The sequence below is a fragment of the Pan troglodytes genome, chromosome 10 (assembly GCF_028858775.2).
Source record: "Pan troglodytes isolate AG18354 chromosome 10, NHGRI_mPanTro3-v2.0_pri, whole genome shotgun sequence".
Taxonomy (NCBI): Eukaryota; Metazoa; Chordata; class Mammalia; order Primates; family Hominidae; genus Pan; species Pan troglodytes.
In genome coordinates, this window is record NC_072408.2 from 123,332,473 (window position 1) to 123,356,510 (window position 24,038).

General features: G+C 46.8%; 2 long non-coding RNA genes across 2 annotated transcripts; both read left to right on the forward strand.

The window, feature by feature from the left end:
* Nucleotides 1–548: 548 nt before the first annotated feature.
* On the forward strand, nucleotides 549–3,677 carry LOC134807515 (uncharacterized). Its single transcript, XR_010148163.1, has 2 exons — nucleotides 549–767; nucleotides 1,117–3,677. It is a non-coding gene; the product is annotated as an uncharacterized LOC134807515 (long non-coding RNA).
* An 11,030-nt stretch (nucleotides 3,678–14,707) lies between these two features.
* On the forward strand, nucleotides 14,708–21,465 carry LOC129136685 (uncharacterized). Its single transcript, XR_008538576.2, has 3 exons — nucleotides 14,708–15,333; nucleotides 17,410–17,813; nucleotides 21,331–21,465. It is a non-coding gene; the product is annotated as an uncharacterized LOC129136685 (long non-coding RNA).
* Nucleotides 21,466–24,038: the final 2,573 nt, after the last annotated feature.

Genomic DNA, 24,038 nt, shown 5'->3' on the forward strand with positions numbered 1-24,038 from the left:
CTTATGGATGGGAGGAGAGTGTTGGAGGGAGAAAGTACATGTTCTCATAGGGATGCTGAAGAACAGGTCAGAAGACCCCTGGCTTCAAATTTTGACTTTTTCATTGCCAGATCCCGAGAGAGTAACTTCGTTTCTTTGTGCCTCTGTTCCTTCCCCTGTAAAATCAAGGCCCCAACATGCACTTCATAGGTCGTTGTGAGACGGGGACAACAGCACCTGCCCTGGCTACCTCCTAGGGCTCTTGGGAGACCCAAATGAGTTGTTAATCCTTCAAGGACAACACAGATCACGTTGCTAGGCTGATGTCATTGCTTTTGGAAAGCAGGTCCCTTGAACAGATTCTCCCAAAGCAGTGACTTTAGGAACATCTCGAAGGCGACAGATTCCAGTTGTTAAGGCTGCGATGAAATAGCAGAAGACTCTGGGAAGCAGCGTGCGACGAGTGGCAAAGTAGCCCCTAAGGCTCTTTCTTCTGTGTTCGCCCCGCCCCCTCCGGCGTGGGCCCCGCCCCGACTAAGCCCCACCCAGGCCCCGCCCCCGATGTTAGCGCAAGCCACGCCTCCTCAGCTCCCAGCCTTCTGGGTCCGAGGCTCCCACCTGCGCTAAGCGCTTGGTACCAGGGAGGGAATGGGAGGACGCTTGCGGGATAGGGAGGCGGGGGCTGGAAATTGGCAGGGTGAGAACTGGGGAAACTAGTTTGGGACGCAGCCCTCCTTGTCCCCCTTCTTCATTCACCCCCTTGTTGAGGCCCTTGGCTTTTGCATAATGTAAGTACTTATTTAATGCGTGTGCTGGCTCGAGAGCTCTGCATTTGTCTTTCTGTCCTTCATATGCCAGTGTACCTCCGCCTTCTGTCTGTCTAGGTGGGAGCTCCTGGAGAGGAGGGTGCTTCCCAGCAGTTCCTGTTCGACCCCCAGCCCCGGGCCAAGGGCACAGAGAGAGAGACAGAGAGGCTGGGGCTGCGGTGGGGGTGGGGAGGTGGGAGCTGGGGCGGGGCGGGGGGAGCGAGGGGGAGGAATGAGAGCACCATATGACAGGCTTGTGGAACCACATCTGATGCCAACTTGGATGCTGTCCTTTTCCTCCAATAAAAGGAACTTTTCACTTGTTTTTCAGACACCCTTTAAAAAAATGTATTTAAAGAGGCTGGTTCCTATCCATCCGACTGGAGGCATCTCAGTGCAAGAGCAAAGCTAAGTCCTGCACACGCACCTCCCCTCCTCCTCCTCCTTCTCCCCCCAGGTTTTCCCGAATGTATCTACTCCGGTTACAACTAGACGCGGCCCCTCCCCCACCTGCCTCCCCCCTTCCTTCCCTCGATCGTGGAGGGAGCGTTCTCTGTGCCTTCCCAAGTCCCCGTGGGGTCCTTCTATGTTGGAGTGGGGTGAGGGGGGGAGGTTCATATAACGAAGGCCAGAAAGAACAAATTAGATAATCGAAAGAATTATAGTAATTGCTTTCACTTTCCCCCGCCCGCTCAGCGGATTCCCTCCCCCGCCCCTCCCCTGGTTTTTCTGTCTGTCGGGAATACTCGGTCTTTCCGACCCCCTCCCCTCCCCCAGGTTCCTCCTCTCCTCTCCCCTTGCTCGCGCGTTCCCTCTCTTCCTCCGTTTTCTGGTGTGCTGGAACGTTCAGCGGAATATGATGAATGATCACCTGTCACAGCTTGTTTATTATAATGCAGGCAATCAATTACACATCCCCAACGCTGGCCGGCCCGCAGGAAATTTATATGCTCAGCACAAACCAATGTGAAAATGGAATCTCATTTGCCAAATGTCTTTCTCCCCGTACAGCACGATGATTACAGTCTGTGTTTGTTTCAACAGTCGTGTACAACTGACAGTGCCATCATTTACTGCCTGGCTCAGGTCACGTTACTCTAAGGCTTTATTTATGGTGTTACGAAGGGCAGCACAGGAAAAGGACAAGGGTGTCTGTCAGGGATGGCACTGTGTTAAAAAGTGGGCGTGCAAGGGCCGCATTCCCGGGCAGCCGCTGCAACCTCAGCCCCTGGGCCCTTACCTCCGCAGCCTCTCCCAGCATCCAGCTACCCAGACTCCAAGGCCCCAGCCGGGAGCCAGCTCTCGGTACCTGGAGCTCCACAGGTCCCAGAATCGGGGTGGATCAGAATTCAAATTCTGGTTATGCTACTGTCTAATTGCGTGCTGCAGGGACTCAATCTCTTCATCTGGGAAATGGGAGTAATAGCCCTTGGCAGGAATGTTGCGATCTCTGGGATGTCAGAGGTGTTGATGAATGTTAGTTCCCGGGACTTCGGAAAGAGGTCCCGTTGGAAGAGATGTGAATTGGAATTCACACCCTATATTAAAATCTCCTCCAATCTTCACCTCTGAGACATGGCTGTCTCAAGACTGTTTTGTTTCCCTTCCTGGTGGAATTTTGCACTTTTATGTCCTGTGTAGCAGCAGGTAGTGTGGCTTTGAAAAAATAAAATGGCCACCTTGCTCCGCTGTTCTTTCTTTGTAAAAAAAAAAAAAAAAAAAAAAAAAAAAAAAAAAAAAAAAAAAAAAAAAAAACCACATAGCAATCTTGGCCTTTCTAGCTGTGTGACCCCAGGCCGGTCAATCCCTCCTCCTCTCCAAGCCTCGGATTCCTCCCCTGAGAAGTAAAGAAAATAACTCCTAAACTGCCTCCCTAGGCTTGCTGGCAGGATCCAAGGTGTCCAGAGATGTTAAAAAAAAAAAAAAGCCCAGTAAATGGGAAAGTGAGGCTGTCACTGCTGAGTGGCATCCTGTTTTCAGGAGTTCTGGTTGGTCCCCAGAGTTCTGCTACACAAAATGTTGACCCAAATTTGTGCCCCCACAACACTTGGTGTCAAGTGGGAGCTCAGAAACTGAGGGGCAGGCAGATGCTTTTATGTGTATTAGGTTGTCTTTTATTGTATTGTATAGTTCCCTTTTTTTTTTTTTTGAGATGGAGTCTTGCTCTATTGCCCAGGATGGAGTACAGTGGCACGATCTTGGCTCACTGCAACCTCCACCTCCTGGGTTCAAGCAATTCTCCTGCCTCAGCATCTCAAGTAGCTGGGATTACAGGCACGTACCACCATGCCTGGCTAATTTTTATAATTTTAGTAGAGACAGGGTTTCACCGTGTTGGCCAGGCTGGTCTCGAACTCCTGACCTCAACTGATCCACCCACCTCAGCCTCCCAAAGTGCTGGGATTACAGGCTTGAGCCACCGTGCCCAGCCTGTACTATATATTTCTTTATTATTTGACACGTGTATTTGTTTAATGGCCCTCTGCTCCACCAGTATGGAAGCTCCAAAAGGAAAGATACCAGATTGATCTTGATCACCTTTGCCTCCCCAGCACCTAGTCTTCCTTGGCACATCGTGAGTGCTCGGTAAACATCTGTGGCTTTAATGGATGAATGAGTGAATGACTACATGGCTAAACTCCATTCTAGGGCAACATCTGTGGTGCAGTGGGTGGGCCCTAGTGAATGGATATTTAAAGGATATCGTACTATTCCTCATCTCCACAGGGTCAGGCTGTGCCACATCCACCCGGCCTTGCCTGGGGTCATTCATCTACATGTACTCAGATCACGTGAACTGGTGATGGGCCACCCATGTGCCTGCCTGGAGACTCCTATTCACCCTTCAGATCAATATCCCCCGAATAAACTCCCAGTCACTCTGGCATCCCATGTTGGTTTGTAATCTCTGCCTCTCTCTAGACCATTTGGCTCCTATGCACAGGCAGCTATGTCTTTTTCATATTTGGGTCCCCAAAATGCACAGTGCGGTGCCTGCCTCAAAACAAATGCTTTTCAATCCGTCAATCAATCAGTTGACATGGATCATCTTTTCTCAGCACTGATGTATGGACTACAACTTGGAATTCCATTAAAGCTCCTGGGGTCAAGAAAAAAAGTGATTCAAGTTTATTTATTTTTTTTTTTTTTGAGACAGAGTCTCATTCTGTTGCCCAGGCTGGAATGCAGTGGCACGATCTTGACTCACTGCAACCTCTGCCTCTGGGGTTCAAGCGATTCTGACTCATGCCTCAGCCTCCCAAGTAGCTGGGCAAGAGCCAGCACACCCGGGCTAATTTTTGTATTTTTAGTAGGGATGGGCTTTCGCCATGTTGGTCAGACTGGTCTCGAACTCCTGGCTTCAAGTGATCTGCCCACTTCAGCCTCCCAAAGTGCTGGGATTACAGGCATTTAATCACTGCACCCAGGTGAGCCACTGCACCCGGCCAAGTTCATATTCTAAAAGTGAAACATTAATGCTGCATTGTGTATTTTTTGGTCAAGTGCTTCAGATGTGTGGAAGGAATTTCTTTGTATAAATGCAATTATTCGTCACCATGATGATAATTATAACGAGGGTGACTGCACAGAACTGTGCCTCCCCAGCAAGCATGGGCTGGGCAGGGCCGGGTATTCCCTTCGCTGACTTGCTTCACTAGTTGACTAACAGACCTTATTCCCGGGCCTGAGCTGATGATATCCTGCCAATGCCAGCTTCCCAACATGGAGGGGACGCAAGAGCGAGCGCCATGGGATCCTGGGGGAAAAGCAGCCTGTGTTTGCTGCTGCTTTGACAGTTGAGGCTCTGAGAGGGACTGGCAAACAATGGGAAATGAAACATTTGAGTGGTTGCAAAAAATTCCATGGGAAATCCCCCCTGGTGGTATTTATGTGCGACGGCTGTGACAAGGAGAGCGCAGGGGTTTCGATTTCAAGGGTTCCTGAGCAGACCACAATGGCCTTCCAAGATGGCAATCCCCGGGAACAGCTCTCTCGGCCACAAAAGGCCAGTTTGTCTGTCCAGGGAAGATCTGGCCCCATGCATCAAGTTGGCCATGAGCTGCAATGGCTTCTTTGGGGCATGACCCACATTTATAGGGTCTGGGCCTCTGAACCTTCTGCTCCTAAGACAGATCTATCTCAGTTGTCCCTCTGGTTTTCCCAGGCCTCAAGGACCTGGGGGCTGATAGGGGCTGAGGGGTTTCCCTCGGGCTCAGCTTCCATCTGCAGAACTGTGGGAACCTCAGCCTCCATCAGACCCCTCCCCATTTTCTGGTCAGCACGTGGCCTCCTCCTGTTTCCTCCATTCCCGTTGGTAATGGACATTTATTTAACTTTTACTCCCCCTCCATTCTCATTTAGAAAAGAAAGTGAACTGATATTAACCAATCCTTGTTTTGCCTTCTTTAACACTAACACATATGCAAAATAGTTACCACTATTGATAATATCTTATTGCTGCTGTGATATATGTGTGTATATGTACAGATCTGCTTGAAGGTAAGCTTTATATAGATTTTTAGAGACACTTGGTAAATGAGAAAATGGAAACTGAAAGAGGTTAAATAAACTGCCCATGTGTATTGGTCATGAGGTTTCAGTTGCAAAGTGACAAAATCCTGACTTAGATGAACTTAAACCGGATGGAAAATGTACATTGTATTATTTGAGAAGCAAGGTCTGGATAAGCTTCAGGCATGGCTGGATCCAGGCCCTCAGTTAAGTCTTTAGGAATTTCCCTCTCTCTAGCTTTTTGGCTTTGCTTTTCCCTGTATTGCTTTCATGTTTAGATTGGCTCACTTCACCTGTTTTACATCTTTCCAGAGTCAAATCCAGCCTTTTTCCTGGTTGCCTCCATAAAAGTCCCAGGGTTAGGTTTAGTGTGCTCTGATAGATTCAGCTGCCCATTGCTGAAGCAGTGACTCTGGCAACAGGGATGGACTGATCTAAGTGCCCAGGTTCCAGTCACTGCTGAAGCCTGGCCAGACCACCTGGACACAGTAAGAGTGAGTGGTTCCCCCAAAGAAAACTGGGGTGCTCTTACCAGAAGGAGGAATCGACAAAAAGACCTGATGTCCTAAACTCCCGTGTCACACTGTCACTAATGGGCAGGCAGACCCATACAGCAGCTCCTCTGCATCTTCATGCTGCTAGAGACCACCACCGGGACCACCTCCCTCCTCCATGCTCTATCCTGCCCTGTGCCTCCAGCCCCGCCCCTGCTGCAGGAATTCACTCTAGTCAGTAGTTGTCAAAATGTGCGGGAAGGAGGAAGCCAGTGGAAGAGAGCAGGTGGCTGGGTGACCTGTGGCTATGGGATTCCCCTCCTCTATTTCAACCATCCAGCAATTCTTGTGTCTCTTTGTAGATTCAGTTTCCTTGTACACTTTTATTTAAACAAAGGACACCCCAGATTTTTTAAACTTTCAAATCAGCAATTTTTCTGGAATCTATGTCTACTTACCCTAAATTAAGGAACAATAGCTCAGAAAGAGGCAGGAAACTGACAACACGTCAAATGAGTGCCAAGTGGATCTGAGAAACCACACCTCCCGATTCCCATCTCTTGCCCTTTGCACCCGCAGCCTCGCAGATGGGGTCAAGATTTGTGGGCTTCTGATTTATTGGCCAAGGATGCAGAACTTAACATGTAAGTGGAGCAGCTTCCCAGAAAAGAGAAGGAAGAGGATACCTTTGCACAGTTTTTTTCTAGTCTCTGGGTTCTGTGCCCCCAGGGCAGGCAGCCTCTGGGGACTCCCTGTAGGTAGGATCCTGCCAGAATGGAGAAAAACAGCCCAATTCCTGTTATTCCCTCCTGGTCCTGGGAGCTTACATCACCATTCCAAGAGAACTTACATGAGCAAGCCATGTCATGCTTCCGTTTAGGAGGATGTTTACAAACCACTGTTCTGTCCTCTGAGTGTCTGGAAAGCTGGTGTCTGTGTACCAGGCCCTGCAATGCATTTCAAACACAGCTTTCTGCTGCACTGATCAGTGCTAATCCTCATAGGTAACCTTTCTGAGCACTTCCAGCATTCCTGGAACTGTGTGCTAAGTGCTTGACATGTATCATTTCATTGAATCTTCCCAACAACCCAATACCATAGGTAGCAGTATTATTTTCATTTTATAGCTGCAAATAAACGAAGGTGCAGAAAGGTGAATGAATTTGTCTGAGGTCCATCAGCCAGGTTCAAACCCAGGCAATCAGAGTCAAGAGAATGAACTAGATGCTACGGTACATTGCTACGCTTAGATGCACCAGGAAAGCTTTGGACGAGGAAGATGTAGGTTGTTGCCAGCACCTATGCATGGACAGACAGAAAGTCCTCTGCTTCCTTCAGGCCCTTCCTTCCACTTCCCCGGGGCTTCCAGCTGAGCCTGCATTTTTCTTTGACTTCCCCCTCTTGCCTGGCGTTTTCAGCAAACACACACAGGGGATTACGGGGAGAAAACTATCATATTACCAAGTGGACATGGCTCCTAAGGTGCCAACTGAACACAGGTAAGTCGGGTAAGGAAAGGCACACAGTCTCATTACTTAGACTACCCCGCAGCCGCTTATTGAATTAGTGTGATTCTTAACATCTTCAACTTGGATCTCCTCCAGGCCAGCCAGCTGGTGCATTCAGTACGACTCAGCTCGCCTTAACTCAATTAACAAAGCCAGGCTGAGCTGGGCTGAGCTGAACTCAACAAGTTTTTCTTAAGCACTGAGCTGGCTGCAGAGGGGAAAAAATAGCAACAAAGGAGAGCAAGACGCTGCCTTGGCCCTTTAAGAGTTGCCTTGAGCGCTTAGTGGATAATACAGTGCCGTATTTTCTAAGTATCACCTTGGTGGTTTTTGCCATACCTGCACTCCCTCTGTGCTATTATTTACTTCATATTTTTCTTTAAACAAATTCACTTCCTTTTTCAAACTTATTTTTTTTAATTATTGAGGTGAAGTTGACATACCATAAAATTAACCATTTGAAAGTGAATTCTTAGATCATGATGTTCATCTGAAGAAAAAAGTAAAAATAAAGTGAATTCGGTGGCATTTAGTACTTTATAGCGTTATGTGACCATCAGCTTTATCTAACTCCAAGACATTTTCATTACATCAAAATGAAACTCCATAACCTTTAAGTAGTCACGCCCCATTCCCTTCTCCTCGACAACCCCTGGTAACCATCAACCTGCTTTCTGTTTCTGTGGATTTATCTATTCTGGATGTTTCATGTAAGTGGAATCCTACAGTATCCTTGTGGTTCTGACTTATTTTACTTAGCATAATATCTTTAAGGTCCATCCATGTTGTAGCATGAATCAGTGCTTCATTCCTTTTCATGACTGAATAATATTCCATTGTGTGGATAAACACAACTTGTTTACCCACCCACCCATTCACTGATGGACATTTGAGCATTTCCATCTTTTGGCTATTGTGATTAGTTAAGTAAGTTTAGTTTAGTTTAGTTTTTAAGATGGAGTCTTGCTCTGTCTTCCAGGCTGGAGTGCAGTGGCATGATTTTGGCTCACCACAACCTCCACCTCCTGGGTTCAAGCAATCCTCCTACCTCAGCCTCCCAAGCAGCTGGGATTACAAGTGTGTGCCACCATGCCTGACTAATTTTTGTATTTTTAGTAGAGATGGGATTCCTCCATGTTGGCCAGGCTGGTCTCAAACTCCTGACCTCAAGTGATCCACCTGCCTCGGCCTCCCAAAGTACAGGGATTACAGGCATGAGCTACCATGCCTGGCCCAAATAAGTTTACTTTAAAAGGAAATTCTACATCACTACAGTAAACGGGAAGCCAATATTTTTATAATACACAATACAATACCTACATAACTATTAGAAGGACAAATTTCATCTTTGTAGGTCATAAAAATCATCCTGTGAACTATCAGATGCAATCGTAAAAAGGCTGGGCTCAGGGAGTGGTCGGACTTGAGTTCAAATCCTGACTTTGCCATCTGTGTGACTCTGGGCAAGTGTCCTGTCCTCCCTGAACCTCAGTTTCTTTATTTGTAAAATGATAAGACTTAATATTCCTTCCTCCTGTAGTGGTTATGGGAATTAAGAACATGAGTGGCCTGGCAGAGTGGCTGCCACCTGTGATCCCAGCACTTTGAGAGGTCAAAGTGGGAGGATGGCTTGAGGCCAGGAATTCAAGACCAGCCTGGGCAACATAGCAAGACCCCATCTCTACAAAAAGTTTAAAACATTAACTGCGTGTGGTGGCACACACCTGTGGTCCCAGCTACTCGGGAGGCTAAAGTGAGAGGATCACTTGAACCCAGGAATTTGAGGCTGCAGTAAGCTATGATCATGCCACTTCACTCCAGCCTGGGCTTAATAGGGCAAGACCCCATCTCTAAAAAATAATATTTTAAATAAATAAATACAACCATGTGTAAAGTGTTAGAACCATGCCAGGCACATAGCAAGCCCTTCGAAACACAAAAGCTGGTAGGTAAAACTACAGGTCATACACCCACTAGCGGTCAATATATTAGCAGCTAACAAAGTAAATATTTGTTGTGTGCCAGAAACTGGGTGAACCACCTTCCAGGTGTTATGTCATCTTCTCAGGGTTCTAAGAGGCAAATATTATTATCCCCATTTCATAGATTGGAGAACAGAGGCAAAGAGAGGTGGAGCCAGTAGTCAAACGTTCATGAAAGATTAGGCCGGGCACGGTGGTTCATGTCTGTAATCCCAGCACTTTGGGAGGCCGAGGTGGGTCGATCACCTGAGGCCAGGAGTTCGAGACCAGTCTGGCCAACATAGTGAGACCCTGTCTCTACTAAAAATGCAAAAATTAGCCAGATGTGGTGGTGTGTAGTCTTAGCTACTCGGGAAGCTGAGGCAGGAGAATTGCTTGAACCCAGGAGGCAGAGGTCGCAGTGAGCTGAGATCATGCCACTGCATTCCAGCCTGGGCGACAGAGCGAGACCCTGTCTTGGAAAAAAAAAAAAAGGTTCATAAAAGTTCATACAGTGCAGGACTTGAACTCCAGGAAAGTTAAACGACAGTATGAGAAGTAACTAAGAATCACCTCCAGTGGAAAGTGGCCCCGGGGCAGGGGTGATTCATCGCAAAACGGCTTCCTGAGCCCCTGAGGTCCAGCCTGGGCAGTGGCAGTGCGTGGCAATCCTGGCCCAGTGGCTCTGTCCTTCTTGGATTCCTTCCAGCAGTGTCTCTTTATCAAGTCACTCTTTCTCGGGTCTGCCAAGACTAGTCTCCCTGAGAGACTGCTCTCAGCCTTCACATCTTTTCTAGTTGATATCCCTCTAGCAGTTAATGGCTTCACCTGCCCTTCCTGTATTCCATCACCCAAAGACAAATCCAGTGTCCCTAAAACCTCACCTGTGCTCTGCAATCTCTCTCACTAGTTCCATGCTGCATCTGAGCCCTCGAGACTGCCATACAGCCTCTTACTAATTATCCACCCTGGTGCAAAAATTAGCACGTCTCAGGTTCACATGTATCCATTATACCTTCACCGATAGGGATGCAGTCTGCATAATTCACAGTTTTAGTCTGCATGGGGAATCCTGTCTCACCCATTGGCAACACTAGCATGGGGGTTGTATTAGTCTTCTAGGGCTGTTGTAAATAATCACACAAACTTCGGGGGTTAAAACAACAGAAATTTATTTTCTCATGGTTCTGGAGGCTGGAAGTCTGAAATCAAGGTGCAGGCAGGGCCAAGCTCCTTCTGAAGGCTCTAGGGGACAATCCCTCCTTGCCTTTTCCAGCTTCTAGTGGCTCCTAGAATTATATTATTATTTATTTTTTGAGACAGAGTCTCACTCTGTTGCCAAGGCTGGAGTGCAGTGGCGCAATCTCAGCTCACTGCGACTTCTGCTTCCCAGATTCAATTGATTCTCCTGCCTCAGCCTCTTGAGTAGTTGGGACTACAGGCATGTGCCACTACACCCAGCTAATTTTTGTATTTTTAGTGGAGACAGGATTTCGCCATGTTGGCCAGGCTGGTCTTGAAATCCCAATCTCAAGTGACCTGCCCGCCTCGGCCTCCCAAAGTGCTGGGATTACAGGCATGAGCCACCGCACCCAGCTGGCCCCTAGAATTCTTTGGTTGGTGGCTGCATACCTCCAGTCTCTGCTCTGTCTTCACATGACCTGCCTCATGCATTTTTGTGTGTCCTTTTCTGTCCCTCGTAGGACACTTGCCACTGGATTTAAGGCCTGTCCTCATTCAGGATGATGTCATCTTGAACCTGGCCTAATTACATCTGCAAAAACCCTATTTCCTAATAAGATGACATTCTGAGATTCTGAGTGGATATGAATTTTAGGGGACAGTTTTCAACCCCCTGGATGGGGCTTTACAGAGAAGAGGTGCCTGGTAGTCTTTGTAACTGGCTTATTGTATATTTCAACACCCTGGACACACACATAAAAGGGTTCTTCTCTCAAGACAATTGTCAATGACATTCTTGCCAATCTCCTTTTCCCAGTCCTTTGTGGCATCATGAACAGATCCTGTAACTTTCTGGCCACTTCCCAATATTGAAAAGGCCAAGCCAGAGAGTCTGGCTCTGTCGCCCCGGCTGGAGTGCTGTGGCGTGATCTCAGCTCACTGCAACCTCTGCCTCCTGGGTTCAAGTGGTTCTGCTGCCTCAGCCACCTGAGTAGCTGGGACTACAGGCAAGTGCCACCATGCCCGCTAATTTTTGTATTTTTAGTAAAGCCGATGTTTTGCCATGTTGGCCAGGCTGGTCTTGAACTCCTGGCTTCAAGTGATCTACCCACCTCAGCCTCCCAAAGTACTGGGATTACAGGTGTGAGCCACCATGTCCAGCTGCCAGTTTACTTTAAAACAGCCACCTAGTCCCCATCTCCTAACTCAGGTTTGACGCACAGCCTGAGGAAACTGGAGAGGACCTGGCCACCTTTTGCTTCCTTCTCCCCATGTTTCTGGCTCCCAAAGTACACCAAGGAGGAGGATTTTATGGGCAAACAAATTTGGCCAATGCTGCATTAAACCAAGTTACCCAGATGTCTCTACTTTAGGGTCAGTTGATGTGTGAATGTTCATCCAAGAACAGGTGGTTTCCAAACTTCTTCAGCCCAGGACACTATTTTTCCACAGAGCATCCTACCTCCCTAGTGTTCCCCAGAGCACACTTTGTGAAACACCACACAATAAAAAGTACTGCCAAATATAAAGTATATCCACAACTATTACGTTTGCATAGCAATAGAAGATGAGTTTTTGAGTAAACACAGCAACTGTGGAACAGTTTTGTGATTTATTCAGAAAACTGGCTCCAAGATCACTGTGGACAAGACCCAACTTGGCTGGGAGATTGTAATCCCTCAGTAGAGCCACGTGGACAGTGAAGCTGGCCGAAGTTTACTCTGAGAAAGGATCAGAGACTGAAATTGCTCTGATTTTCCTAAACCCAGCTTCTGTAGTCAGGAAGAGGTAACTGTCATATTTAAAGGCAAGTACTTTCAGGAAAAATTTGCATGATAGTGTGGTCCTATAAGTTATGCAATTCTGTTATGCAAATTCAATGATAGGGACTCGGCAGATGATAATAATAATAATATAATAATAAGAGAAAATATAGAATTAACAAATGCAAGTGACAAGCAAAGCCTCGCCTTCTTCTCCTGGTGTAGATCTCGGATCCACCCAGTAATCTCTGCTCCCAAGGGCCTCTCAGCCTCAAGCATGAGTCTAGTATTTAAATATCTGTTGTTTTCGTATCCTACGACCTCTAAAAGCCGACCGACTTCAGCTGGTCCTCAGCTGGACAATTGGCAACCTCTTCTGATGCTGGAGAAAACCAGGCTTCCCTGGACTGATGGGGAGAAATTGACCAGCTCCCAACTTAGTGTCTTTCTAAGGATTTCCAAGGATAATTTCTGACCATTGTCTGTTCTCCCTAGAAGCTTTTTTTTTTTTTTTTTTTTTTTTTTTTGAGGCAGAAATCACACCACTGGAGTCCAGTGACTCGATCTCTGCTCACTGCAGTCTGTGCCTCCCAGGTTCAAGCAGTCCTCTCACCTCAGCCTCCCGAGTAGCTGAGACTACAGGCATGCACCATCATGCCCAACTAATTTTTGTATTTTTGGTAGAGACATGGTTTCGCCACATTGCACAGGCTGCTCTCCAACTCCTGGCCTCAAGCGATCAGCTCCCCAGACCTCTCAAAGTGCTAGGAATACAGGCATGAGCCACTGCACTGGCCACCCCAGGAGTTTATCGAGTCACACGACCATGCCATTGAGGCTCCCCTGTAGTCTCAAAACTGAATTGAATCTAGTTTTGTCCATATAGTCAAGGAGAATATTTTCTGAAAGCCAGGATTAACCCAACAATTGGATATCGCAGGGGCCATCGAGGTGATAAGATGTGAGGAAAGTCAACCAAGCTCACTCCATGCCCCATTCCCAAACTCCCCCATACATACACAAGATAGCCTAGAGAAAAAAAATTGATCTGACTGTATTATCAGAAAGGGGTGATATTACTCAGCAGTCTAGCCAGGATAGGTTTATCCATGTAGCTAACAGGCTGCCAAAGACCAGAGGGGATTTGGAAAGCAGTGTGGGGGCGGGGGGTTGGGGGCAGATATGGAGCCTGTACTCCACCTCTCCAGCTTTCTCCTCCTGCATAACAATTCCCACTGCCCACGGAATGATGCCCAAACTCCAGGCCCTTTGTATGCGTCTCCAGCCCTCCTGAGCTGAGACCATCCCTGACCCTAAGGCAGGGTCTGGTTCTCAGTCATCTACCATTCTGCCCAGCCCTGAGCACAGATTTTGGCAGATAAGCCAGAGCTCAATGGATGAAGGTCAAATGAGTGAAAAAGGAACCCGCATAAAACTCAGGTACCCCGTGCTCCAGTCTCAGCACTGCGTTATGTCAAAAATAAAATAAAATAATTTTTGGGGGGCCCAGGTGGGGTGGCTCATGCCTGCAATCCCAGCACTTTGGGAGGCGAAGGTGGGCAGATCACTTGAGGTCAGGAGTTCAAGCACCAGCCTGGCCAACAAGGTGAAACCTCGTCTCTACTAAAAATACAAAAATTAGCCAGGTGTGGTGGCGTGCGCCTGTAATCCCAGCTACTAGGGAGGCTGAGGCAGGAGAATTGCTTGAACCTGGGAGGCAGAGGTTGCAGTGAGCCAAGATGGTGCCACTGCACTCCAGCACTCCAGCCTGGGAGACAGAGCAAGACTCTGTCTCAAAAAAAAAAAAAAAAAAAAAAAGTATATAAACTGGAGAGCAATTGAAATCTTTACATTTCTCTGGGAACACCAAAAAAAATTTCCAATTTATATAAAGTCAAGCAAAACTTTTGAATGTTTAGATCTCACCTCCATGGCAGTTGGCTCCAAAATCTCTATTAAATTCCTTCAAACTCTCCTTCAGATCTCACTTCTCTCTTCCCCTTCCAAATATAACTTCCATTCTTTCCTGGGAGTGCAGGGAGGCTGGTTAAGCACACGGGCTTCGGGGCACAACTTGCTGAGTTTAAATTTAGTCCTGTCACTGTCTAACTTGGGCAGGTACTTGGCACATGGTAAGCACTCAATACATGTAATCCATTGTTGTTACTGTTATTAATATTCTTCAAATTCTGTTGGCTTCTCCAATATTTTTTTTTCACTTAGCCCACTTTTCCATCCATGCAGCAAGGAAAGTGTATTCATTTCCCAGGGGTGCCATAAGAAATCATCACAAACTTGGGGGCTTAAAACCACAGAAATCGATGTCCCCACAGTTCTGGAGGCCAGAAGTCCAAAATCAAGGTAGCGGCGGGGCCACGCCCCCTCCAAAGGCTCTCCCTGAGATTCAGTTCCTCGCCTCCTCCAGCCTCTGTGGCTTTTAGCATTCCTTGGGTCGTGGCTGCGTCGCCCTAGTCCCTGCCTCTGTCTCCACGTGGCCTTCCCCTGGCCTCTCTTGTCTGTGTCTCTTCCAAAGACACTTGTCGCGTTGGAGTTAAGGCCCACCCAGATAATCTGGGATGATCTCATTTCGAGAACCGTAACTTAATTACATCTGCAAAGACCATTTTCCCAAATAAGTTCTTATTCACAGATTCTGAGGAAGGATGGGTGTACATGGATATATTTGTGGGGGTGCATTTATCCCGCTACAAAATGACACTGGGTCCTTCTACTTGTGGATGGTGGGTGGGGAGAGGGTTGAACATTCCTGTAATTCTTTCTTTTTTTTTTTTTTTCCTTTACTCCTTGTCATGCTGAATATATCGAGTCAGCAGCCAGCATCAGGTACCTGGGAATGAGGAAGGAAAGACAGGCAGATGGCAAAGGGGCCTGTCAACTTCTCCTTTTCACTGACACTCACGCCACTCTTTCATTTACAACCACAGAATACCTAACTGCAAGAACTGCCGCATCCCTGGTGGTCTGACCGTGTCTCTGAGCTAAGCAGCAGATTTCAGCCACAGGGTCTGACTCTCAGGCAGACACATCCTGTCCAAGGACTGGAGACAGAGCATCCGTTCTCCCACCCAGAGCGGTCAGCTGCATGTGGCTGGTTGGGGGCGGTTCAGGTTAGTTAGTTATTGATATCCTGTGTTAAGATTCCTGCCTTGGCGGCACTGAAGGGATCCGGGAGGCAGTGACTTCACTCACTCGACTCAAATTGCAATCAGCCAGCCTCTTGGCTCAGGCATTCATCTACCCAGAACTATTTTTGGTGTGTGTTCATAGACAGCACACACCAAAGTATTTGGTATTTGAGATGCAAGCGCTAAGGATGATTAAAGTTAGTTGCTAATGAGCATGCCTAGAATAGATATACACTGTGTGTATGCGTGTGTGTGTGCGCGCGCTCCATGTGTGTGCTCTGTTGCGTGTCTACAAAGCAGATGTCTACACACCTGCCCTTAGGTGACCTCACCAATGTCCATGAACTGGTGCTGCTAGATCAGCTAAGAGGTCCCTGGACGGAAGACGGAAATGGATAACAATTGACCTGTCTCAAAATACTGCCTTACTGGGTACCCATGCTCCCCCATCAGAATCCAATCTACCTTTCAACGTCTAGCTCAGCCCATCTTACCAGGAAGCCTCACTTGACCACCTTCTGAACTTAGACCAAGGCTAGAAAATATGTTTTATCTCGAGTTCCTTGGTTTGTGTCTGCATCACTCCAACCTGTGGTTCCATCTTTACACAGCTGTCTTCCCTCTGTGTCTGTGTCCTCACATGGCCTTATCCTCTGTGTGTGTGTCTGTATTCAAATCTCCCTCTCCAGCTGGGCACAGTGGCTCATGCCTGTAATCCCAGCACTTTGGGAGGGCGAGGCAGGCAGATCACTTGAGGTCAGGAGTTCGAGACCAGCCTGGCCAACATGGTGAAACCCCATCTGTACTAAAAATACAAAAAATTAGCCGGGTGGGGTGGCGAGTGCCTATAATCCCAGCTACTTGGGAGACTGAGGCAAGAGAATCGCTTGAACCCATGGGGCAGAGGTTGCAGTGAGCCAAGATTGCTCCACTGCACTCCAGCCTGGGCCACAAAACTCTGTCTCAATAATATAAAAATAATAATAAAATTTAAAACATCTCCCTCTCCTTATAAGGACACCAGCCATTGGATTAAGGTCCATCCTCATGACCTCATCTTCACTTGATTACATTGGAAAAACCACATTCATAGGTACCAGGGGTTAGGATTTTAACTTATCTTTTGATGGGACAGGGGGTGGGGGTAGTGGGGAAGACACAATTCGACCCATAATGAATGCCATAAATAATTAGGGATATCCAGCATTGGTGAGAGAAGGGAAAGGGCCACCTATCTGCTAAATCTGCTGTATCATGTTTAATTTTGGTATCATTTAGTTGGAAATCAGCACCACCTGCTATGACAATTGGTTATTTCTCTCTCTCTCTCTAATCCTCTAATCTACCTATCTTCCTACCTGCATGCCTACCTATCTATCTATTCTCTATCCTCTATGTATAATCTATCATCTGTATCTATTTATTTACCTTCTTAAATAGATTGAAAGTTCCACGAGGGCAGGGATTGTCATTTACACCCCTTGTAAATTTCTCCACTGGCTAAGCCAGGATCTAGACAGATGTAGTAGGCACTCAATAAATACTTTTTCAGTCACTAATTTTCATTGTTTGGACTCTGAAATTAAATCAGGAAGAGGTCTCTGACACACAATCCTCTAGGGACTTCTGAGGATAGAGTTGGCTCATTCACAGCTTGCCCACCTGCACTCTGTCTTCCCGGCTCCCCTCAATGTTCAACAGATCTCGTCTACCAAATCTTATGTGTGTACTGGGGTGTCTCCCACTAATAGGACAGCCCTGTTCAGTGAGATTATAACGTCAGCCTCATCCATCAAGCTCTCCGCTAAGTAGTTTGGTTTTCCTAATGGAAAGCAGTGTCCTAAACAAGAAGGGAAGCGTCCTAATGTGGGGTTTTATGTAGGTTGGTTTCTAGCTGTGAGCTATGGACCTGAAATGATAGTTAAATCGATGGAGAGGCACTAAGCTATAGCCTGTGAATCTGGGCATCCGTAAAACCCAATTATTAACAGCCCTGAGTGGATGCGTTGCACGCTGGCTCTCCCAGCTTTGACTGGGGCTCTCTCTCTCTCTCTCCAGACAGAAACGGCCCAAGAGAAATGGAAATATGATGGCTGGTTGATTGTTTCGCAGTCTGCATGACAGACCACCCTCCTAACAAGACTCTAGGTCAAGTGCTCTTCTCTGCCCTGTGGATCTACTGGGGAGAAATTAGCTCTCGGTGGTATTTCCAATTATGGAGAAAAGCGATTCCTCCCTGGTCTGGCTATCATGTGTTTTGCAGTGGACCAAGAGACATGAAGCCCATTTTCCACCCTCGCCTCTTTCTCGATCTAGCTGCATGACCTTGGGAGGTGGCGTGACCTCTCGGCTTCTTTGCTGCCTCATCTGTCATGATCCACCTTCACTACTTCATAGCCATGTTCTAGGATAAATGAGAGAAGCCTCTACATCTTTTAGTCTCCCAGAAAGACTGGAACCAGGTAAATGCAAAGTGGAGCCGTTTCCTTTGTTTTTGCTGCCTGAGTTACTAACGTGTGGGATATTTTTTAATAATGGCAAAAATGGATGGATTTATGCAATTACTTTTGTTTTTGTTTTGTTTTGTTTTGTTTTTCCTCTGGGGGGAGTCTTGAGGCATTCTAGGCATTCTATACATTATTCTCTTGTATAATTGTTCATCTCTTCTATGGAGTGGATATTGGTATGCCCCTTTCTTAGCAAACTGATGGAGGCTGGCCTCAAAGTGAGCCACAGTGATGGGCTATAACTAATTCCTACTCATAACTCCTAACTAAGTTTAATGTCTGTCTTCCCTACCAGTGATAAGTTCCATGAAGACAAAGACCTGTTTATCTTGTTCTGCTCCAGCACCGAGCAGGTACTCAGTAAGAACTTGTAGAATTAGTGGATGGATGGATAGATGAACAGATGAATGGATGGATTAACAGATTAATAGATGGATGGATAGACAGAGGGATAGATGGATGGATGATGGATGGGTAAGTGGGTGGATGATAGACAGATGGTTATGATAGAGGGATGGCTGATTGGATGAATAGATGGATGGATAGATGGATGGATGAACAGATGGATGGGTGGATAGATGGACAGATGAATGGATGGATGGATGGATAAAATGATGCATGATAGATGGATGGATGAAAATGGAAGGATGGCTGGATGGATGAACAGAAGGATGGATGAATGCATAGATGAATGGGTGAATATAGTTTGTATATGAACATGAATCACATTACCAGTACTTATCACTGAGAGAAAGTTCTAAGTTGCAGATGTTCAGAGAAATTTAAAGATGCAGACCTAAGATACAGGCCAGAAGGGCCATGCTGTCTCTAAGTCCCTGGGTAGAATCCTTCCTTGCCTCTTCCTAGCTTCCAATGGTGGCCATAAATTCTTGGTGTTCCTTGGCTTGTAGCTGCGTCTCTTCACTCTCTGCTTCCATCACCACATGGCCTTTCTCCCTGTGTGCCTCTGTCCGCTCATTGTTTTCCCTCTTCTTGGAAAGACACCAGTCATATTGGATCAAGGGCCCACTCTACTCCAGTATGACCTCCTCTTAACTAATTATATCTGCAATGACCCTGTTTCCCAACAAAGTCACATTCTGAGGTGTTGGGAATTCGGACGTCAACATATCTTTGGCAGGGGACACAATCCAACCCATAACAATCTGTGACATGGCAACCCCTCTCCCGGGTGTGTATCCTGGGGAAACTCCTGAATAGGATCATAAGAGGACATGTGTGAGAATGTTGGTGGTGGCCAAGTTTGTCCCAGCAAGGAGCCCAAGGTGACCTACATGTCTATGACTGGAGGAAATGAGTCAGCCAGATTTGAAACATGCAGATGATGAAATAATACACAATACCCTGAATTTGCATACATCATCATGGATAGAGCTTAAAAATACAGTGTGAAATGAAAAAAGTAGGAACTAGACTGAGATTGATGACACAATACCATGGACATAAATTTAAAATATACACTCACAGAGCAAGACTATATATGTTTCATAAGCATTGGAAAGTGGGTTGGAAGGATTTATTTTGAAGATACTGGAGTCACTGCCTGTGGGAGGCAGTGAGAAATGCTAACAGCAGACGCAGGCGAAAAATAATACAAGAAGGCACAAGGAGGGCCTTGAACAGACAAATAGTGAATGTGTGGCATAAACTGAGAAGTGTGATTCTACGAAGGCGCCCACCCGGGGTCCAAATTTTGCAAAGAGGGGAGGAATCAGGAAAGGGATTAATGAGTGACAGTGGCGCCCAGGGCTGGGCGGAGTCCAGGTCCTGTGAGCATGCGCAGCAGGGCCTCTTGATCCACGCTGAGCTTCAAGAAAGAGTGCGGAGAAAACCGCCCTAAGCCCAGACCTGGAGGGGAATTGGAGCTGTGCAAGTCAAGAATTAAGCAGACAGGGCCGAGCAGAAGGAATGGATGGTTAATAAGCCCCCAGGAGAGCCCAGGCTGGTCCAAGTGCATCCGCCTGGGGAGAAGGAGAAGGGTACGGTCCGCATGGCCCCGCTGAGGAAGGAGTGGGGACAGGGCTGGCTGTGTGTGTGTCACCCACTCAGACGCCCACAGGGACCAGGTGGCGGAAATGAGCGAATGACCCAGGCGCATACTAAACACTTCCACAAATAATGATGGGCCTTTCTATATTTAAGAAACCCAGGGCCCCCCCCCCAAGTCTGTATTTCTTTTCCTCCCTTTTGATGGAGACACGGGGGCTGGCTTCTTCTTTAAGAAAAACAATAGCGGCGTGTGATGAGAAGTGGTAGCCAACTCAGCCATGGGGGAGACATTAGAGGGGTAGGGCTTGGAGAGGACAGGAAAGGGATGTCCCAGCTCCATGGGAGGGCTGCTGCCTGGTAGCTTCAGAGGATGCCTCCGGCCGAATGTGGTCCCGATGTTGACAGATACTTCCTTTTCCAAGAGAAACTGTGAAACTGGATTTTTATTGGAAATCTTTTTATTTGACATAGTAAAATCTAACTGAACGACAATGAGGTACCACATCACACGCACTAGGATGGCTATAATAAAATAGAATGGAAAATATGAAATTTTGATGAGGAAGTGGAGCAGTTGGAACCCTTGTACATTGCTGGTAGGAAAGTAAGGTGACCCACTCACTGTGGAAAAGTTTGGAGGTTCCTCAAGAAGTTAAACATAGCCTTATCATATAACCCAGCAATTCCACTCCTAGGTATATGCCCAAAAGAATTGAAAGCAGGTACTCTACATGAAGACAAGTACATCTACATGCATGTTCCTAGCAGCACTGTTCATGATCACCAGGAGGTGGAAACAACCCAAATGTCTGTCATCATGTATGCTACAATGTAACTGAATCTTGAAAAGGTTATGCCAAGTGAATGAAGCCAGACACTAAAAGTCATACATTGTATGATTCCATTTATACGAAATGTCCAGAATAGGCAAATCCATAGACGGACAGCTGACAAGAGGGTTGCCAGGGGTTGGAGGGATGAGGGTATGGGAGTGAATAAGTGCTGGGTAACGGGTTTCCTTTTGGAGTAGTGAAAGTGTTTTGGAACCAGATAGAGGCGATGGTTACACAAGATTGTGAATATTCTAAATGCCACTGAATTGTTCACTTTAAAATGCTGAATTTTTGCCAGGCACAGTGGCTCATGCTTGTTATCCCAGAACTTTGGGAGGCCGAGGCAGAAGGATCACTTGAGGTCAGGAGTTTGAGACCAGCCTGGCCAACATGGTGAAACCCCATCTCTACTAAAAATACAAAAATTAGCCAGGCATGGTGGTACATGCCTGTAATCCCAGCTACTCAGGAGGCTGAGGCAGGAAAATCTCTTGAACCCAGGAGGCGGAGGTTGCAGTGAGCCAAGATCGCGTCACTACACTCCAGCCTGGGTGACAGAGTGAGAGTTGGTCTTAAAAAAAAAAAAAAGAAAAACAAAACAAAAACAAACAATGCTTAATTTTTGCCAGGTGCAGTGGCTTATGCCTGTTATCCCAGAACTTTGGGAGGCTGAGTCAGGAGGATCACTTGAGGCCAGTTCAAGACCAGCCTGGGAAACATAGCAAGAGCCTGTCTCTATTGGGAGAAAAAAAAAAAAAAGGTAATAAATAAAATGCTTAATTTTATATTATGTCGATTTCACCTCAATTTTTAAAAAACTGGAAAATGTAATTCAAATATATAAGGAAAAACATGTCAGCCAAATGGATTCAGGCTGTAGGCTGCATCTGAACCCCTGGGGTGCCAGTTTCTAAGTTTGATATGGGGCTTACAGTCAGCAGGAGCCCCATAATCTTGTACAGATCTGTAGGAATAGGAACTGTTTTACTGGCAGGGAAACTGAGACTCCAAAGAGGTAAAGTGATGGGATCAGAGTCAAGCGCAGGAGCTGGAGCTGAGCCCCAGAGGGTGATCTCCCAGCACAATTGATCCTGTGCTCTCTGCAGTTGGGGCCAAGGGCTGTAGAAAGCATTAGAAAGGTGGCAGCTATTGAAGCAGGTGGCAGAAGGAGGATGCCTGGAAGTTCAGACAAGAACTGTGCATCGAAGCCGGGCACGGTGGCTCGTGCCTGTAATCCCAGCACTTTGGGAGGCTGAGGTGAGTGGATCACTTGAGGTCAGGAGTTTAAGACCATCCTTGCCAACATGGTGAAACTCTGTCTCTACCAAAAATATATAATAATTAGCCGGGTGTGGTGACGCACGCCTGTAGTCCCAGCTTCTTGGGAGGCAGAGGCAGGAGAATCACTTGAACCCAGGAGGCGGAGGTTTCAGTGAGTTGAGATCGTGCCACTGCACTTCAGCCTGGGTGGCAGAGTTGAGACTCCATCTCAAAAAAAAAAAAAAAAGAAAAAGAATTGTGCATCCAGATCTCCTTGGAGTTGTTACCTCCTCTCACACAAGGCCCAGAAAACTCTACCAATTGAAGCCCATTCAGCAAGGCTGGATTGAGTATGTACTGTGCATGTGGCATGCACCAAGTGAAACTAATAAAAGTAGTCAGTGCAAAGGCTTAAGAGTTCACCTTGTGCAAAGCACGTTCTGTTGAGACCTCCTCTGATGCTCAGGGTAATGCTGTGAGGTGGAAACAGCATTGCCACATGGATTGCATGCATGCATTTAACTTTTATACCATGCATGCATTTAACTTACATAATGCATGCATTAAACTTACATAAATTCAACTAACTGCAGTTGGCCAAAAGGAAAGGAGAAAAATCCTCATTGAAAGGGGGTAGACCTGTCGTGTCCCCGTGCGAACTTGCCACACGGGAAGCATGGAAATGGAATATATGGATCTGTTCTCATTGTCTCCAATCCTGGCAGCCTTTCCTAGAATGAGCAGCTCTCTGTGCTCAGTGGGATTCTAGCTGAGGATTTCTCAGCCTTGGCACTACTGACATTCTGGGTTGGATCATTATTAGTTGTGGGGACTGTCTAGTGTGTTGGAGGATGTTTCGAGGCATCCTTGGCCTCCATCCACTAGATGCCAGGAGCGTTTATTCCTACCCCTAGTTATGACAACCAAAAATGTCTTCAGGTGCTGCCACACATCCCCTGAGGGGCAAAATCGCCCTGGCTGAGAATCACTCATCTAGAGTTTAAAATGCATATTTATTGGTGCTCAACTAAGGAGCAGGATTGGAGGTGGGGGATGGGGAGGATGGGGAGGTGGGTAAATGGCTGCATTATGATGATAGTATTGTTGTTACAGGAAAGTGGTCCCAATCCAGACCCCAAGAGAGGATTCTTGGATCTTGCTCAAGAAAGAATTCAGGGCAAGTCCATAAAGTGAATGCAAGTTTATTAAGAAAGTAAAGGAATCAAAGAATGGCTACTCCATAGGCAGAACAGCCCCAAGGGCTGCTGGTTGCCCATTTTTATGGTTATTTCTTGATGATGTGCTAAACAAGGGGTGGATTATTCATGCCTCCCCTTTTTAGACCATATAGGGTAACTTCCTGACGTTGCCATGGCATTTGTAAACTGTCATGGTGCTGGTGGGAGTGTAGCAGTGAGGATGACCAGAGGTCACTCTGGTCACCATCTTGGTTTTGGTGGGTTTTAGCTGGCATCTTACTGCAACCTGTTTTATCAGCAAGGTCTTTATGACCTGTATCTTTTGTTGACCTCCTATCTCATCCTGTGACTTAGAATGTCTTAATCATCAGGAATGCAGCCCTTTTTACCCAGCTCCTATTCAAGATGGAGTTGCTCTTGTTCACAAGTCTCTGACATTACGACAATTTGCTGACACTTGTGGCTGTGCCATACCTTGTGGAAGGGGGCGGAGTTAAGGGATTTTCACGGAAATGTTTTCCTTCACCTTGACTTTAGAATCTAGTACCCATATATGCTCACTGCAACTCAAGTCCCACAGGTGAGAAAATGGGGGCCCCAGGGAGTTAGTCACTTGCCTAAGGTCTCAGAGCTCATGAGTGACAAAGAAGAGATTCAAGCCCAATCTACTTTACTAGGAAACCCGCTCCCTTTTTTTCCCCCCTTTTCTCTTTCCCTTCTCCCATTGTTTTGCCTTCCTGTCCACAAGAGGGGTCTAAGGGAAATCAGCGTGCCAGAAGGTAGAGTCTCACCACAGACTCTCCAATACTGCAGGTGGCACTGAGTGTCATCGGCCTGCCTCACAGTTCTGGATGAGGCCACAGGTAAATTGAGATTCC